The following is a 17,661-nucleotide window of genomic DNA, read 5'->3' as shown; positions in this document are numbered from 1 at the left end:
TTGCGCAAGCGTCAACCTAACCTTGAGCCGGCGAAGACATGTTAGGTGGCTCGCATATTTATGATATCCTGGAAAACAAACATTTGAATCCTTCGCAAATTCACGACAAAGCGAACGATGCGCCATTTAAGACTGCTAAACAGAGCGCGCGAGAATAAAATTTCTGGCAGTAAGTGTACTGCATATATATCCGGTGCGCATGAATATCGACATGTTTGTGAAATTCTCGACACGCTTTTGCCTTTCAGTTATCCATTAAGCTTCTTTTAGTTTCCAATCTATCATGAGAGTCCTGATAAGCATTATCTACTAATGTATGCTACGGTAACACGGTTTCAAACGCAGAGGACAAAATCACGGATTAAACCTCCGCTCAGAAAGGCTGTGCAGCGGCCCGCCCAATACGCTGATAGGCTTCTGCTTTCGTAGCCTTCCACAAAGGTGCACTGTTTTAGGATCCACAGAGGAAGGCTTGCAACAGAGGCCGTAGCACCTCTATTTTTCTTTTTTCTCCCAATATCCGCATCTGTGGCCAACGGACAGCGTGATAAATGACGTCGAGAAACAAAGGCCGCTCTCGCCGGGCCACGTTCCTTTCCGCACCACAGGATCCCAGCTCGACAGAGAAGCTTCTAATTACAGTCTAGCGCGATGACATGGGCTCTAGCGAAACCGCCAATCGCTACTTATGTGTCACATGCGCCAGTTTTTTTTCTTTCTTCTTTCCTTCCTTGTATCCCTCGCCTCTGAATTTCGTTTATCTCTCCATTTCTTCCTCTCCCTCATTCCTTTTTTCTTTGTTCGTTTCCTTTTCCTGCTTTCCTCCTTCTTTCTCTTTTTTTCTTTCTTTGCTTCGCTTCCTTCCACGTCTTTCTTCTTTATATCTTCCTTTCTCTCTTTCTTCCTTTGGCTATTTCTTTTGTTTCTCTCTTTTTTCTGCCTTCATTTCTCTCTTTCTTGCTTTCGTTCTTTCTATTTTTCATTCTCTTCATTTCTGGCTCTTTTTCTTCCTTTATTCCTTTCTTCTTTTATTTCTTTCTTCCCTTCTTCCTTTGTTCTTTTATTTCTTTCTTTTTACTTCTTTCTTCCTTTCTTCTTTCTCTCTTTCTTTCTTCATTTTCTTCTTTCTTTCCTCTTTTCCTTCTTCCTTTTCTACTTTCTTTCCTTCTTTCTTCCTTCCTTCCTTTCTTTCCATCTTTCTTTCTTTCCCTCTTCCCTTCTTTCTTTCTTCCTTCCTTTCTTTCTTCCTTCCTTCCTTTCTTTCTTTTTTCTTTCTTTCTTTATTCTTTTCCGTCCTTTCTCGTTTTTTCTTCTCTCTTCTTGCGTGCTTTTTTTTCCCTTCATTTCTCTCTTTCTTCGCTCCTTCGTTCCTTCCTTGCTTCGTTTTTCGTTTGTCATGTATTTATTCCCTACTCTCGCTACGGTTCATGCAAGTAATAGTGTTCAAAATAAGCGCGGTCTCCACTCGCCCTGCAGAGAAAGCATCGCTGAATTTTCAATCATATCATGACATTCGGCTGTAGGAGACTCGCCAACTGTGATGGTATTGATGACGTTTGTGGTCATGAGGGATGCTTGACAAAAGGCGCCTTGGTGTAAGTGTTTTTTGTCCGAAGAAAGTGGGGTGACAAACCCTAAGCATTGATCCTCCAATTAATTGGCGATTCACAAACGATGCGCGTTTAATTTAAGCTGGACAAAAATTGCATAGTTCAGTGATTCCGAGGCTTTCTTTGTAAGTACAGCAATCAGAAAACTTTTATTGCAAGCTTGAGCTGGACGAAAAAATTATTGCACAACTATATCGCCACCCAGTACCCTGGGATTAGTACCACCGAATTGAGCATTCAAGTACCTTACACTTGCAGGCACTTTAAGCCGGCTGTCTTTAGGGCGTCAAAATATTTTTTTTTTTGCATACCGGCGTTCCCTAGCGTTTTGTAGACGACTGTACGTTAACCTTTCCTTATCATTTTTCTTATTTTCCTCCAGTTCGAAAAAACAGGCGCAAATGCAAGCCCCAGAGAGACTGCACTCAAGTGAAGTGATGGAGAACCGTAGCGCAACATTCCCTGCCCTCCCCTTTGCGGCCGAATCAGAATTTTCCATCACTGCGCCATGTACTTTTCGTCCCTTTTTTCTTTCCCAGTGGCCGAGTGAGCGGCGGCAGAGTGCCGTGGCCTGTTAGACTAAAGTGCTCCATACCCCATCTTCAGAGATTCACAGCTAGGCTTAGCGCTTTTTTAGCCACATTCATGCGAGGACGCTGTCTGAGTAATGCATTCCATGCGAAATCGGGTCTGCTCAGAGCTTCCCAGAGTTGACATATGGGGGTTTAGCTGGGAACTTGTCGCATTTGCAAATGTCGCGCAACTCACCAGCTTGCAGATTTGTCATTCGCAGAGTACGAAAAAGGCAGGATGAATGTCAAGAGAAGCAAAAGGCTGTGGTTTCGTTGCACCAATACTTCTGGTGCTTCGGTCTGCAGAACGAATGCAGTTCCCTAGCTTCTAGAAAGATTGTGGAAAGAACTTGAGATTTCCAGAACGTTTTCGCTGCATGAACATTTAAATAAGATTGTGCTAATCGTACTTGATACGAGAATTTCAATGTTATGCCAGATTTATGAATGCATTATTAGCTCTAACATACTGTTTTGTCTCTGATAAATGCTCTACTGTCCGGCTAAATGCATTTTAAAATTCCGTGTTCGGGCCTTTAAAATGGATGGTGACGATGAGCGTCAAATTTTTTAAGTAACAGTTTGCTCTAATAAAGAGAATAAATTAAAGATCATGTTATAATTTGAAATTTTTTAAAATACACTCTCCTTCACGCTTAACTGCCGGGAGGTTTATGTAGGCTGTTCAGCAATCCTCTCATTTACGTAAAAAGTGGCTGTCTTAATACGCTGAAGGCAGTCAGTGCAAAGAGTTACTTAAAGACTGTTACCAGGCTTCCAGAAAAAACACCCCTGTGCTTATGCTTAGGCTCACGCTACCGAGTGTCGTATTTCTACCCCAGTGGAATATTTTAAATTGCAATGATCAGGAAGGTCTAGAAAATTATAGCACTGAAATTAATGTTAATATGTTAAACATGTTACTTCTCTCTTTCAAATAGGGGTTTTGAAAAAAAACACCCATTGACATTTACGCGAGTGAAAGCGGTACAGTGCAGAGGCCAGTAAGCTTGCTTTTACAGATACAGTTGCGGAAAGGGTGGCAAAGCGGAGATCGAGTGAAAGGGTGGGAAGGGGGGCGCATTATTCAACGGCTGTCACCTGCTATGAGAGAACGGCCATCCTCCCCGTATAAAAATGGTCTATAGGCAGTCTACGGACTTCTTGTAGAGTATATTGCCTTCCATTAGATATTTATTTTTCTCAATTCGCAGTCTATACACTGTCTATAGACAAAGGTCTAATCAAAGTGTATTGTCACAAATCTATAGATTGTGTAAAGACAATGTATAGCATTTGTATTGCGCATAGACTGTTCTCTAGGATTTGTCTATAGAGAGTCTATAGACTTTATAGACAGAAGTCTATAGACTGCCTACAAAATTTTGTAAAGGTCGTTTCTTCCCTCTCGTAGCTGCATACGCAACACTCTCGTCAAGGATGCATTGCGTGCGGTCATTCAGGCGCCTCACACGAAATCCGGAAAATGCAGGGCGGAGTGGTATCTATGTAAAGCATAACACGTTTGTTCTTGCCTATAAAGAAGAGATTCATAGTTGACATAATTCTAAAGTTACACAAACCGTGCATCCTTCATGCAAAGCAGGTTAACTAAAAGATAATGTTACTACGGAAACAAAGCCGCATAACTAAGGCATAAGTATTAAACTGCAAAAAGAAAGAAAGCCGCTTTGCCAGAAATTATAGTGAGTTGTCCAGTCACTTGGTTTAAAAAATATCTACCATTGTCGTCATTTAGCTACGCGAAGAAAAGAGACAAGGAATAGCTTTGTTTTGTAAACAATGTGTTCGCGGAAAAACGCTTCAAGTCACGACAGCTTGGCTAGCATTATGATTTTTTTGGGGTCCGGATAATAACAACCAAATTATAAAAAGGCAATAAGTTATTTTATTAACAACTCAAGCCAATAGCCAAGACGTGTCCCATGAGGGCGCATGGAGAAATACGCTCCCTGAAAAGGGTGCTCGAGGTTGCCTATAATACGCCTGCATTATGTAGAGTACAGACCACCGAGTGTTCATGCCGCGTACAGGACCTCAAAAGCGAACCGATCATCTACAATATAATTTTAAAAAATCGCGATCCCACGCCTCGCGGCGACCTGCAGTGGCAACCTTTCGCCCAAATCCGCCCGCAACGCGCCTTGACGCGCTCTTTACGTCACCAGCGAAGGGCTGACATTGGTTCGCCGTGACGCCTCTTTCTGATGTCACGCAGCTCCCATGGTCGCGGTCGCAAGCACAGCCCCCTCCCCCTTTTCTCCCGCGCGCGTCAGCAGCCGGTGGAGTGACCGAGTGGGTGCGGCCGGCGGAGCAGCACCGACATTTCAGCGCGCAAAAAGTGACGAGAGGAGAGAGAGAGAAGACGCGTACATTCTAATTTTGACGGGAGAAAACTCAGCTTCCACAAAACGCGTTAAGAAAATTCTTCTGGTAGATATTTGTTAAGCCGCGTCCTTTAACATCCTAGGCATTCCGCAACATTATTGGGAGCCCCTTCAGCGCCCCTGTGAACCTTCCACCGATTTAAATATTTTGGAACAAGGAGTAGCCTACCTGCGACCGATATAATATTACATATACTTTGTAGAAATGTCTGCATAACACAGCCTGGCCACTTTGCTCACTAGTGTATTCTATTGAATTTCTTCCTGACGCTGCTGATCCCAGACAGTTGCTTCTTCCACGTCGAGTGAAGTTGTGAACGCTTCGATTATTAGCTCAGGGCACTTAGAGAGAGAGAGAGAGAAAAGGACGGAAAGGCAGGGAGGTTAACCAGGCGATGCCCAGTTGGCTACCCTACACTTGGGGAGGGGAACAAAGGGGAAAAAAGGAAAAAGAGCGGCAAAGAAATGAGTCTGTCAAGTGTCCATCGACCACTATGTCACAGGGACAGAGGGCGCGCACAGAACACTTAGATTATAGGCGGGAATGCAACCCCGAGTCCCTTAGGAAATTCAGGAGCGCTTTCACCGCTTTCCGTTGTCTGGAAGGTTGCGTCCAAGGCCCCAGAACGTTAGACTCTGTTAAAGGACGCGAGTCCAAGCGGAGCAGAGAAGTAACTAGGCAACCGCGCTCTCGCTCAAAACGAGGGCAGTCACAGAGGAGGTGGCTGATCGTCTCGTCACAACCACACTGGCCACACGCAGGAGAGTCAGCCATTGAGATGAGATGGGAATAGGCGTTTGTGAACGCCACTCCCAGCCACAGGCGGCACAACAGCCTAATATCACTGCGGGGGAGGCCGAATGGTATATGATGTTGGAGCAAGAGGTTGAAGTGATGCGAGCGGGGTGTCCAACCTCCAGGGGCAGACCACGATGTTACAGTCAGGTTTCGGGCGAGCAGTTGAAGGTGCCTTGCTGCGTCAGCTCTTGTCAGTGGTATGCGGACAGTGTTGGTTGTCTCGTGAGCCGATCGAGCAGCATCGTCAGCTAAGGCGTTACCAACAATGCCGCTATGGCCTGGTACCCACTGGAAGATGATTTCATGGTCTTGTTCGATTGCCTGGTGATGCAGATATCGTATCTCCGCTATAAGTTGCTCATGGTCGCTATGTCTCAAGGCAGATTGAAGACATTGTAGGGCAGCTTTTGAATCACAGAAAACAGCCCATTTTTGAGGTGATTGTTGTGAGATATACTGTACCGCCGCAAGAAGTGCGGCCAACTCTGCTCCAGTAGAGGTAGTCCGATGCGAAATTTGTTGGTGAATTTGAGTCTGTCGCGCAGGAACGACCACAGCGCAAGCAGAACTAGTAGAGGTTACTGATCCATCCGTATAGACGTGAGTACGGTCCCAGTATTCGAAGTGGAGCATGGACAGTGTCAGTTGCTTAATGGCTGGCGTCGATAAATTTGACTTCTTCGCTATCCCCGGAATAGCAAGGCGCACACATGGGAGCCGCGTACACCACAGAGGAGAGGGAGGTAGTGCTGCCGGGGTGAACTGTTGTGGGATCGACATTTAAGTGCCCTGACTTTTGCGTCGGTGATAACGACGAAAAAGTCAGGGCACTTAAATGTCTAGAAGACTATGGATCTAATCGCCGATTACTGCAAAAAAAAGAACTCAACTCGGCGCCGCAGCGAGGAATGTCTGAGACTTTCAATGAAACCAGCTTTCAGAAACTACGACTGAATTTTTAAAGAACTGGTTGAGAGCGACTATAATTTCCTCATTATTAAATTTCATTGCGTGCTGCACGTTATTCGCGCGAAGAAGTTATGCTGCAGAGTTGCTTGTAACGAGCAAAAAAGAGAGTCTTACGTTGGCAACAACTCTTTTAATTTCACCAAGAAAACCTTCCTCTCTTTCATATTATCTCCTCATTTACAAGCACGGCAAGCATTTATATTCAGTATATTCTATTGGTTGTGCAGAAAACAAGATTCTCACTTAGCACGAACAAAAAAAAAAAGCAGCGCACAAAAAGACTTGCATAGTCCTGTACGAAAGAAAAAGCAAATCATTGCCTGTTGTTGCTCTGTCAAATAGAAAAGCCTTCTGATAGCTAGGAAATTTACGTAGCATATTTTGACGCGACAGTTTCCGGTATGTTGCAATAACCGGCTATGTTTGTTGTTGACGAGCATGCTTGCGTACCAAATATGTACACAATATGCAGCAAGTGAAAGGTTTCTCCACACAATGAATAGGAAGCCCCCTAGCAAAGTGCGCATGAAAAAATCAAACAAAACATAATCGTCCGCTTGACATTGCGTTGCATGATCGATTAGGGAAACGCGACGGGAATGCGTACACAGTTCGTGAATTATTGATCGCTCTCTGTATTCCTGCGAATAATATTGCTGTCCTTTCTTCAGGATGGCTCGAAACAACAAACAATAAAAAGGAAGAAACGCAACTAGTGTAGAAGGAAGTAAGGAAGGAAGGAAGGAAGGAAGGAAGGAAGGAAGGAAGGAAGGAAGGAAGGAAGGAACGAAGGAAGGAACGAAGGAAGGAAGGAAGGAAGGAAGGAAGGAAGGAAAAACATTTTCTTGTTTTTGAGAGGACAGCTATAAACATCGATCGATACGCAGTATTCCGCGTTGCGTGAGCTAAGATAAAAGTTTTTTATGACTGTCTCATGGAACTTTCCTGTTTGTTGTCGCAAATTCCGTTCCCTTTGGGTCATAACAAATAACATAAAACAAGTTATACAACACTTGAAATAATGGACAACACCAACAATGCACATTTTCATGCACTGAGCATTTAGAGCATAGTGATTCTTTCTTACAACACGAACTTACCTAGGATCACTGTTGAAGGGATATTTAGGGAACCCAAACGGCAACAGGCGCACACCCACCCGCAGCTGTGGACCACGCATGCTGAGTTTGTACGCGAAATTGAGCGCAACTCGTTTGGTTTAATCGAATGAAGTCATTTCTAAATCGTGCGGCGTTGACAACTTGGTTAGGAATCTCGGCTGCCGCGTTTAGATGCATTCGAAACAAAAGACGAAGATGTACTCTGCGATGTCAGTGCTTGTTAAAGAATGGCAGGTGGCTGCAATTGCTCAAACGCCATTTCTAAAGCAGCACGCACGTTTTTGTGGCTCACTGGGTGTGCGCAAAAGCGGAGCCTGTGGAATTTTTAATCGCATTTGCCCATTCGACAAAAAAGCGCTGCCAGAAAGGCGAAGACGGCCCTGCCTGTAATGCTGTGACCCGCGGAGGAAATTAGGTTTAAAATACTTGTATTCATTCCTGGAAAGGATCTTTGTTTCCCGCTCGTGTTTTGCCATTGGATCAGTACGCATCATCTCTTCGGCGGTCTGTTGTATCACCTTGAGAAAAAATGATAGCAGATATATTCATTAAAGCCAATGGTATTAAACTCAGCACTTGCTCTTGTGCTCTCTTTACTCGTAAGACATATTTGAGTGCAAAGTTTACTGGTTCCGATTTGTTACAATAAAAAAACAGTTTATGTTACAGACAGCAAGCGAAGGTGAGCGCTGTACAAGTTTTCAAGCCAATATTTTATGATCTGCCGTGCTTACAAAGTACCGTTTGCATACACCGAAGTGCAATTCTTCTTTGGCGCCGGCATTTTCATGAAAGGCGTGTATATACCCGTCGTCCGCAAGGACATGGTGAACACGAAGCTCCGTTATTTCTCTTTAACTAGAATTTCTGAGAACACACAGACACACAAAGATGCATGTATGAATAGCATAGCCACACAACTCAGTTTGTGCGTGGCTATGCAATCCGCCCAACGAGATGTTCTGCGTTTATTTACAAGTGGTGCACAGGTCTACTGCCTCGGCCCACTTAAATACTTTTTAAACCCACATTTGCCACATTTTATTTAGAAATCGACAGGGCGGTGAGCATTTCAGAATGCTTTGTGGAGCACGTATCCCCGCATGACCCTGCACTACAGCCTTGTCTGCCATCTAACGCGGTTCCTCGCCAATTTATCGCAGCAATTCAGCGTTTCCGCCTGTTCGCGTAGCACGAACGCGAGACGATGTTTGTCTCTACGCAATGACCTTCTCTCTCAAAGCTGTTTGTATCAAGTACAAATGCTTTACGAGACTAACGGCGACCCTTATTCTAATGCGGACTAAGCCTTTGCTCCGAAACTTTTGTGTTGAAGAAACACGAAAATCGATAGACGGTTCCGAACTCACTGAGGCGGAACTTTTCCTTCCGATTACGCATGAAGGGCCTTCGCGTTTATTAGCCTCGCCGCTTTCGTGAAGGGCGCAGGACAGTCGTGGTTCAATTTCTTTCTTTGTTTCTTAAGAAAAAACATTGGAAACATCGTTTATGTTCCTTTGGGATGCTTTGAAGATGTTTTATTTCTCCCTTACACTCTCAAGAGAGTCTCGGAATCTATCAGATGCGTGGCAGGAATTGATCTGCCTTAAACAAGAAGTTGAGAGTAGAAATAATTCGATGTACTTTATTGGATTACGGTATGGCACAGGTTCCCAGGGTGATTAACTATTTTCCTGTTGTTTGAAACCGGTTCCTGCTACAATGTTCCTGGAGAAGCACTCGAGCTTTTCATTCTAGCCTTACAGAGAGGCTGGGGTGGATGCTAAGCATTAATTACTTCTTTATTAAAAATCAACTCTACAATAGCGGATTCCCTCAAACATTGGACCAACGCATTTCCCACTTCGAACTGTCGACCAATTATCGCTCGCCCTACAATATTTCAGCAGCCATGGTTAGCTCAGTTAGTATGTTGCTGTCCCGGTGTGGCAGTTGCCCCGGATGGATCCCCGGACCAAAAATAATTTTTCTGTCACTACGAATTTTCTATGCAAGCTGTACGGGCCTCCATTTTAGCTGAATAGCAGCGCTTGGGTAGATCATATCTGGTGATTTGGTTTAGTTTATGCAGCTTAAACGTCTCAAACTCACTCAGGCCATGTGGGACGCCCTGGTGGAGGGCTTCGGATAATTTCGACCACCTCGGGTTCTTTAGCGTGTTTACTGACATCGCACCGTACACTGGCATCTGCCATTTCACCTCCATCAAAATTCGGCCGCCGCGGCTGAGATCGAACCAGCGTCTTACGGCGATAACCACTGCGCCAACGCGGCGGCGTATCTGTAGATTGCACCCTTATTCCTGTTCCAAGTGAAAAGTGCGTTCCAATAGTGGTGAGGTGCTTCTTGAAAACTAAGTAGGCAATGCAGGCTCTTCGGTTGTTGAGACACAATTTTTTTAATTATAGCATTAAGGAAAAACAAATTCCGAGACAACGCTCGGCTCCCCGCTTTAGTTCTAAGCTCCGTTATTATGATGCTTTTGCGCTCGGAAACCCCGACATTTCTCTCCTGTGTGTTTGTTTTCTTGTTAGATATCTTGCCGCCCACAGAAAAAAAAAGCGAAACTTCTGTGCCAAACATATGGCGAGACTCTGCCATACAGGATACCTTCGTTGCGAGTCTCACCTAATAATTTCATTAGGTAACGTTGAAACTGAAGGCAAGCAAGCGATCTTTCATACAATATGACGGCTGTCGCACTTCCTGAATGACGATTTCTTGAGCTTGAATGAGCAGACTTCAATATTTCTTTTTTCTTATTTTAAGGATGTGTAAACAACGACGCCATATCAGGACGGCATTGAATTAATGCAAAGATCGGAGTAAACATCGCTGTCTTTTACATTTGGCGAATATATGGTTGTTTTTTGTCACGCATAGGCATGCTAAAGTTCAACACACAATCTACCAGCTCTCGACAAGCGCACCGCTGGTGAAAGAAGAGATTCCTCGGGAAAAATGCTCTAACCAAACTTCTTTTCGTGCCTAAACTTGTTAGCCAGCGAAGTGCCGGAGAAACCCGGACGCAAATCTGATCAGTCTTTTTTTCCATGCATACGATTCGGGGTAAGGCCTTCAGCTGGCCAGCGCGAGTGCCGGAATAGGACGTCTTCGTAACGAATGGGACTTGCATTGATAGCAATGACATACGTTTCTGGGGAACTCTTATATAAGCGCCGCTGACACCGTTCCATCAAGAGAGAAATCGATAGCGTCCTTCCGGCCTTAAGAAGAACGATGGCGTCCAATTTCGTGGACGTTCTAAGAAGGAACTTTGGTATAGTTTGCTGCGATAAAAAAAAATACAGGCTTTCCACCTTGCGCAGTGGCGAAGAGATGAAGAGCGCAGCTGTTCTTTAACACCCATCTAAGCCACTGCAGCCTTGCTCAGTGGCACTCTCACGGCATGATCAATCACTAACCACTTGCGGATTGAAGGCAGAAAAGGCGTTTGACACTTGCATGTTTGGATTTCTAAGCTCATGAATGAAAGGGCTGCAGAACTTCACCTCCCCGGAAACCCCATATCTAATCGCCTTTTTTTTTTAACATGTTTCCTCTGAGGGCTGCAAAAGTGCTTAAAACTGTTTGCTGGTGCACTGTTTTTAGGAACCCAGCTCTATTTAACCCCCGAAATGGTTACTGCACGTAGAACAGCTGCCGTGTATTTTCAGCATACCAGCTAAAAATTCCGGGCTTATTTTATCCATGCTTCTTTCGCGAGTCGTCCTTAAATAACACGAAATTTGTGCCACAGAAATACGGCCGGTGTCAAGTTAGGGCAGGCAAGGAAATAGGCTAAATTTATACCATGCTCTTCTATTACTTACTTTGTATTAGGCCTTAATGTCTTTCTGAAAAAGTTCCTTTTCTTTTCGTAAAACAGAAGTGTGCGCAGGGGTGCATGCGCTTGACGTTAAAACTTGCGCCGCAAGGAGCGACCAAACAAGCAGTTTTACAGAGCAGTTCATTATAGTGCAAAATAATGCTGTAAGTGGTAGTCAAAATGCATTAACAGAAATCATTGGATTAATAACATCTCTAAATAACATCTCTAAATGCTCAGACTGCCGTCAAGATATTTATGATCGCAGACATCTGCGCGCTCATTTTCATATCTGCGCAGTTTCTCAGGCAGGAAACTGCTAATACTGGTAGTGCGCATCCGATGTCTTCCCCAAGACTAGTTAATCTCGGGCACATTTGGACGAAACCACTCTAAAGATGCAAAGTACCTAACTTAAGCACGTTTGTGCCTTGTTCATCTAGATTCAAATTCTTTCTAATTTCCTCCTAGTCGTTAGCGCAAAAACAAAAAGCATGGTTCAAAAACACTCTCAGCTTTATAAGTAAGCTAACTGCAGTTTTGGAGTCTACGAGCAGCGTTATTTGAAAAAACGCACACGAGCAACACAAAGAAACGCGACAGCGGGGCGCCAACGCTCTTTGTTCGCATTTATTTTCGTCTCACTTTTCTCAGGGTAGTAACAAAAAGACTCTCCAGTCAACCGTCTTGTTTTTTTATGAGCAAGGCACCAACGCTATAAGAAGAAAAGCGAACAGCTGAGCGCGTAGGTACCACGCACGCAGTCCTCGAAGCGTCCAAGAACGCATGCCGTTCTTTTAAAAATGTTCATTCCTGCCGCAGCAGGCGCAGTTAATAATAACTGCATAAACTCAGTCCCAGAACTATTTCGAGCATTGAAAGGTGATGTCGGCAACCGGTAGCAGAATTTTTGTTCACTGTCTACTAAGCACTTCTAAAGCAGTCTGTTTCCAAAATGTTTTTCTTTTTCTAAAGACGTCTGCGAGCCGTTACCTGGTTCACAGAACATGCAAATGGCCTTCCTACTCACGCAGAACAGGTTCAGCCTGAAAGAGCGGATCCTGCGCGCTGCAGATTATAATGAGCTGGGCTGTTTTCGTTTCGTCCAGAGTTGAGGGGAACTTTTTTTTTTCGCTACCTGCAAGTGTGACCACAGGCAGTAAGGTTCTATTAGGAGTCGTGCAAGCCATGCAAAAAGAAATAAAGAACTCATTTATTAAATGTGAAGGTATAAGGTGAGTAAACTTATATCTGAGTGGTACAAAGTATCACAGAGAGAGAGAGAGAGAGGTGTCGCAGGGAAAATTTTTTCAGTTCCCTCGACATCAGTACAGGAATAATGCTTACGCGAAACGCAAAGCTATTAGCCATTTATATCAGGCAGAAGAATGGCCTGAGAAATCTCGTGTTTTAGGCAACTGACTACAATACCTGGTATCAATTTCGTACGAGAGTATATGAAACATTAAGAAAAAAAGGTTTCTTGTGTGGATATTTGTGAGAAAAAAAAATTACTTCGACTTGTGGCTCTTCTTCCAAACAGCATTTCACGAACTGAATGCATCGTACTGAAGCATGCTATTTTTTATTCAAATTGAATCTCAGGTGTCAACGGCATTATCTCCACTCAAGTCATTGCCTCGCGCTAAGTTGTTTAAATTTTGATTGGAGGGAAAATATTGCGGTGAAAGCTGCAGCTGCAGTAACTGGGCTCGTCAGGCTTCATCCCGCTTTGAGCCTGCAAAACGGACAAAGCGCTTTGGTTTGTTCATGACTCGAAAAAAGACGTAATAGGAGTTGACAGTTTTTTAGGCTGGGTTGCGAGTATAACCTTCGTTTATCTCGCATCCTTCATCTTGCTGCTCGGTGTGTCTGCGATTACGTAAAGGAAGCGCAGGAGGAAAAAAATTACAGCTTCTCCATCGCTACATGTCCAAGAGCCGTAATGAACATCCCAGAACTTTTTATGTGCTGCAGCAACGCGCGATATTTCCGTATAGAGTGCAGAATTGCCGGCTCCTATTTCTGAGTAGCAAAAAACTGCGGCTTTTATGGGTGTTAGATTTTATTTTTCTGTTAGGTTCTTTAAATCCGTTTATCCGGCTGGTTTCACTTCTGCAAAAGCCTGACTTCCTCTCGTCTCACCTGCAGGCATTGAAAAAAAAAACTGCCTAAATAGAGCAGATATCAAAAAAATAAAAGCCTACCTCATTATCCTTTGCAACGCACAGGATCCGGCCTTTCTGAGCTGGCCTTTTATGCGCCAGTAGGAAACCAATTTACATGTCCTGTCAACCTAGTAACGTCTCGCCGTCGTCTCTGGAGGAAGAAAAAGAGTTTTGGAACAGACAGCGCACGCATTGCCCAGCCGACTGTGAATAACAGCTTCATTACTTTGTTGCCGGTTGCCGACACCTTTATACGCTCAAAAGAGGTCTGCAGCTCTGGTTTTGGGCAGTCGTTATTACCTGTACTTGCTGCAGCAGGTACACCCCACTTTACAGGAATTGCACGCGCTCTTCGCTGTTGCGAGGGTATGTATAAAAAATGGTGTAGCAAGAGCTTTCAGTTGCAATAGCTTGAGTTACGAGACTGTAATTTCGCGATACAGAGAAGTGTGAGCAGTGGGGCCCTTACGCACTCCGCATCTGGCGTTTGTTTCGTAGCGCTGATTCCTTCCTAGTAATAAAAGGACGCTGGAACTTAGTTGCCTTAGAACTTAGTTGCCTCGCTGATCGTATTTATTTCTATTTCTCCTGCTGTAGTCTCGAAACTACGCGTCTCGCAATCGATTCTAACATGCAGGTGAAGTGATTAGAATTAAAGCGTATAGTGTTTGTGAACAATAATTTTTTTTTGGTTTCCTTCTTACGAGTCAGATGAAATGAGAGCCCAGAATTTGAAGAAGGATGAAAAAGGCCAAAACTTGTCTAAACGAGGTCCGGTTGCATGGTAGAAGCAATTTCTTCCAAAATTTGGCTGCGGTGAACTACTTACTTAGGTCTAACCTAGACGCAAACAATTACAATTCGCAGTGCTATTCCTAAAAATCCGCACAGTTACATAGAATTAGCGCGCAGATGTCCACGATCACAGATTTCTTTACGGCGTGCGCTATTTGTCGAGGTGTCACATCGCAGGTGTGAATCTACCGGAACTTTGCTTTGCGTGCCGAAAAAAGCTCGGCTGTACTACAGCAAGGGGCTCACAATGATGGGAGGACTAAATCAAGCACACAAAATGGAAAACACAAGCTTGTAGGACGCGATATTTACAAACTTCCTTGATTATCAGGACAGGGATGATTTTGGAGGAACACTGGATTGTAAATGTGCTTGTTAGCAACGCTGAGAACTCGTCAGGCTCTAATTTTACGTAACGCCTTCATGCAGCAACGCCACGGATGTGATTATAAGCGTTCAACACATTATGTATAAGCTATTCCTGAGAAGAGGAAATTACAGAAATCCCACTCGCGGAGTTTGGGCGGCAAATGAAGTGTGGCATTTTTTATACATACCAATACTATACGACGGTTGTAATGTTTTCTCTTAATGAAGTTAACTTCTCACTTGGAGCATCGTGTGTCGCACGACAATCAGCTGCCTTGAAAAAAAATATTCAGGACGACCAAGGTAACGAAAGGCTGAACTTTAACTGCATGCACCCCGGTGTAGCTTCTGCTTCTTAAACAATTATTACTAGCAGCCACTCTCGGCGACGCTGCTAGAAAAACAAGAACTTATTGAACGGGAGAGCTCCACCTAGTGCCGCATAAGTAATGATGGGACATGTTATCAATGTAGGCAACATTCATCACTCGCCTCTCTAGGTGCTAGCCTCATTGCAGTAGTGGAAAAGAATTGCAACTTGACGATGATTCTAAAACAAAAAAGCGGGACGAGGGTGGGGGGGGTCTGAAATAGCGTGGTAATTGGCACTAATAACTAGAAACTGCAGTGAAGCCGTCCTGAGCGCAAAAACAATTATGGGTGCGAAGATGTAGCCGGCCGCTTAAAAATGAGAGCGAACAAAAACCAAAACCCATTTTTCTAAACCTCGGCCTAAACGCAAAAAAAAGTAGGCTATATGTGGTTTCCAGCAGCGAACAATTCTGCAGGCCGTTCATTTGTCGACTGAAAAATGGTACTTCTCAACAACAAGCAAGTTATGCTGCTTTAAAGCAGTGTGTTGTTAATGGCTTATCACGCAGTGCTGGTGGACTTAGGAGATGCTGCACCTCTGGAGAGTAGTGTCAGAAGGCACGGACGTCCTTTTCATGTCTTCGTCCTCATGAAAGGTGAAAAGGCTGTTTTTTTTCTTTCTATAACAACCCACTGTGCCTACTCCTACATTGCACCGTCCGCTAAATTGGATGCCCTCTTTCCCCTAATGACCACGAGGCCCTATCGATTGCTTCCTTTATGCAACGCCGTCAGCGGCGCTTACATAAGAGTTGCCCACAAGCATATTCCATTGGCATTAGTGCAGGTCCCATTCATAAGGGAGAGGTCCTATTTCGGCGCTCATACCAACGAGCTCCTTGCCTTTTCTACGTTTGTATGGAGGGCAAAAAGACCAATCGCAATTGCTTTCGTGTGTCTCCTGCACGTCGCCGCCTAATAAGCTTATGGACGAAAAGAAGTACATTGTTACGGGAAAGAAAGAAGCTGATTTTTTCCCGGATACTTCTTTTTCCAGCAGTTGTGCGCTTGAGGAGAGCTGATGAATCGTGGGCTTGCTCTGGAGTTGTGCACGCCCATGCACCACAGAAACAGCAAACGTTCCGCCCAGTGCATAACGAATATAACTTCCTCGCTTCCTGATGTAAATGGAATGATATGCCGGCACGGCGTCGTCCCTTTAATCTGCTCAAAAGAAAACGAACAACGATGTCTGCTTATTCTAGCTCAGTCCCTCGTCATTCATGAAGTGTGGCAACAGTCGTAATGTATAATCCTCTAAGGTACTCAATAGATCCAGTATTGAGAAAATTTTAACATTTGTGCGCGTGCATTTGGAAGTCCTATAGTTTTACGAAAATGCCAGTAATGACTAAAATACATTATATTTCACGCATGCCGCACATTTACACTCTCAAAGAGTTCCAGGTCTAATCTTAAAAATTATAGTTTCTGGTCAAATAAATACTTTCATTATTATTCGGAACTGTTTCAAGGATAACAGGTTAGCTACAATGTCTTTTAGCAAAAGCTTGCACCGCATGGGAGAAGAAAATAGATACAACAAGGGACAGCACTTGCAAGCTACACCGTACGACATAGCAACGTTAACCACTATTTCTTGCTCATAGAATGCCATCCAATTTCTGGCACATAATGGCCCTACATTCTGTCGAGCAGTGTGATTGTAAATGTATCCGGCATTACTAGAAAAAAAAACAACAACGCTTCGAGAAAAAAAAAGAAAGTTACAAAATCACGTGGGCAATTGCAGACGCCATGCCACAGAGATAACTCATGGCTTCCTCTACTTCAGTATCAACGTGCCTGACTGAAGTTACATTACAGAAGAGTCTCAGTTTTAAGGACGGTATTATAAACGGCCAACAACCCCCTTCAGTGTATATTGAGCAGAAAAATTTATCTTTCTTCTTCTTTAACTGCACGCGAATTATGGAAGTAAAAAGCTGTGAGGAGGAATGATGAATGCGGTGGTTTCCGAGGGCCCAAACAGCAAGAAAATGGTGATCAGAACTCAAGTGGCTTGCGAGCGCTATTTAAAGTTCTGTAGTTTTTTTTCGGCCATAATTAACCAAAAATATGCCCCCAGCATCCGACGACTGCACTGCACACTTATCTCTTAACAAAGTACTCAGAAGAGTTCTAACCGTCTTTTCAGTTAGAACACAAATGCCAGAGAAATCATTCAATAGGATCTCTCCGAGCGCCACAAAATCGCTATAAAGGCGCCACAAAGTCGCTATAAGAACGGCTAGCATATGGCAGACCTGGATTGAACTGATCAACAACTAGAAGTGAGAGCGGTTTAGGCAAAATGTTTAAGGGAATACCCTAAGGTGAGTAAACTTGTATAAATAGAGCATTTACTCGTTAGTATTCACCGAAGCCCCACCCATACAAAGGAAATCTTTACAGCTTCCACAGAATCTGTGTATTTGCAGTCAGAACCGAAAGAAAAATTTGATAGCCCGGCACAAATTTGATATTCAGTAACCTACAAAGCCGCATCAAATAGTTTCTTGTTTTTCCTTTTTGGTTCAGGCATTTTATTTCGTGCTACACGTCTGAGTAGAAGCAAAGACTAATCATCTTAGAAGCATGCCGAATGCTACAAACGATGTTTCCAAG

The sequence above is a fragment of the Amblyomma mixtum genome, chromosome 4 (genome assembly GCF_055824585.1).
Source record: "Amblyomma mixtum isolate Tamu chromosome 4, ASM5582458v1, whole genome shotgun sequence".
In the NCBI taxonomy this organism is placed as follows: Eukaryota; Metazoa; Arthropoda; class Arachnida; order Ixodida; family Ixodidae; genus Amblyomma; species Amblyomma mixtum.
This window is presented reverse-complemented; position numbering follows the sequence as displayed.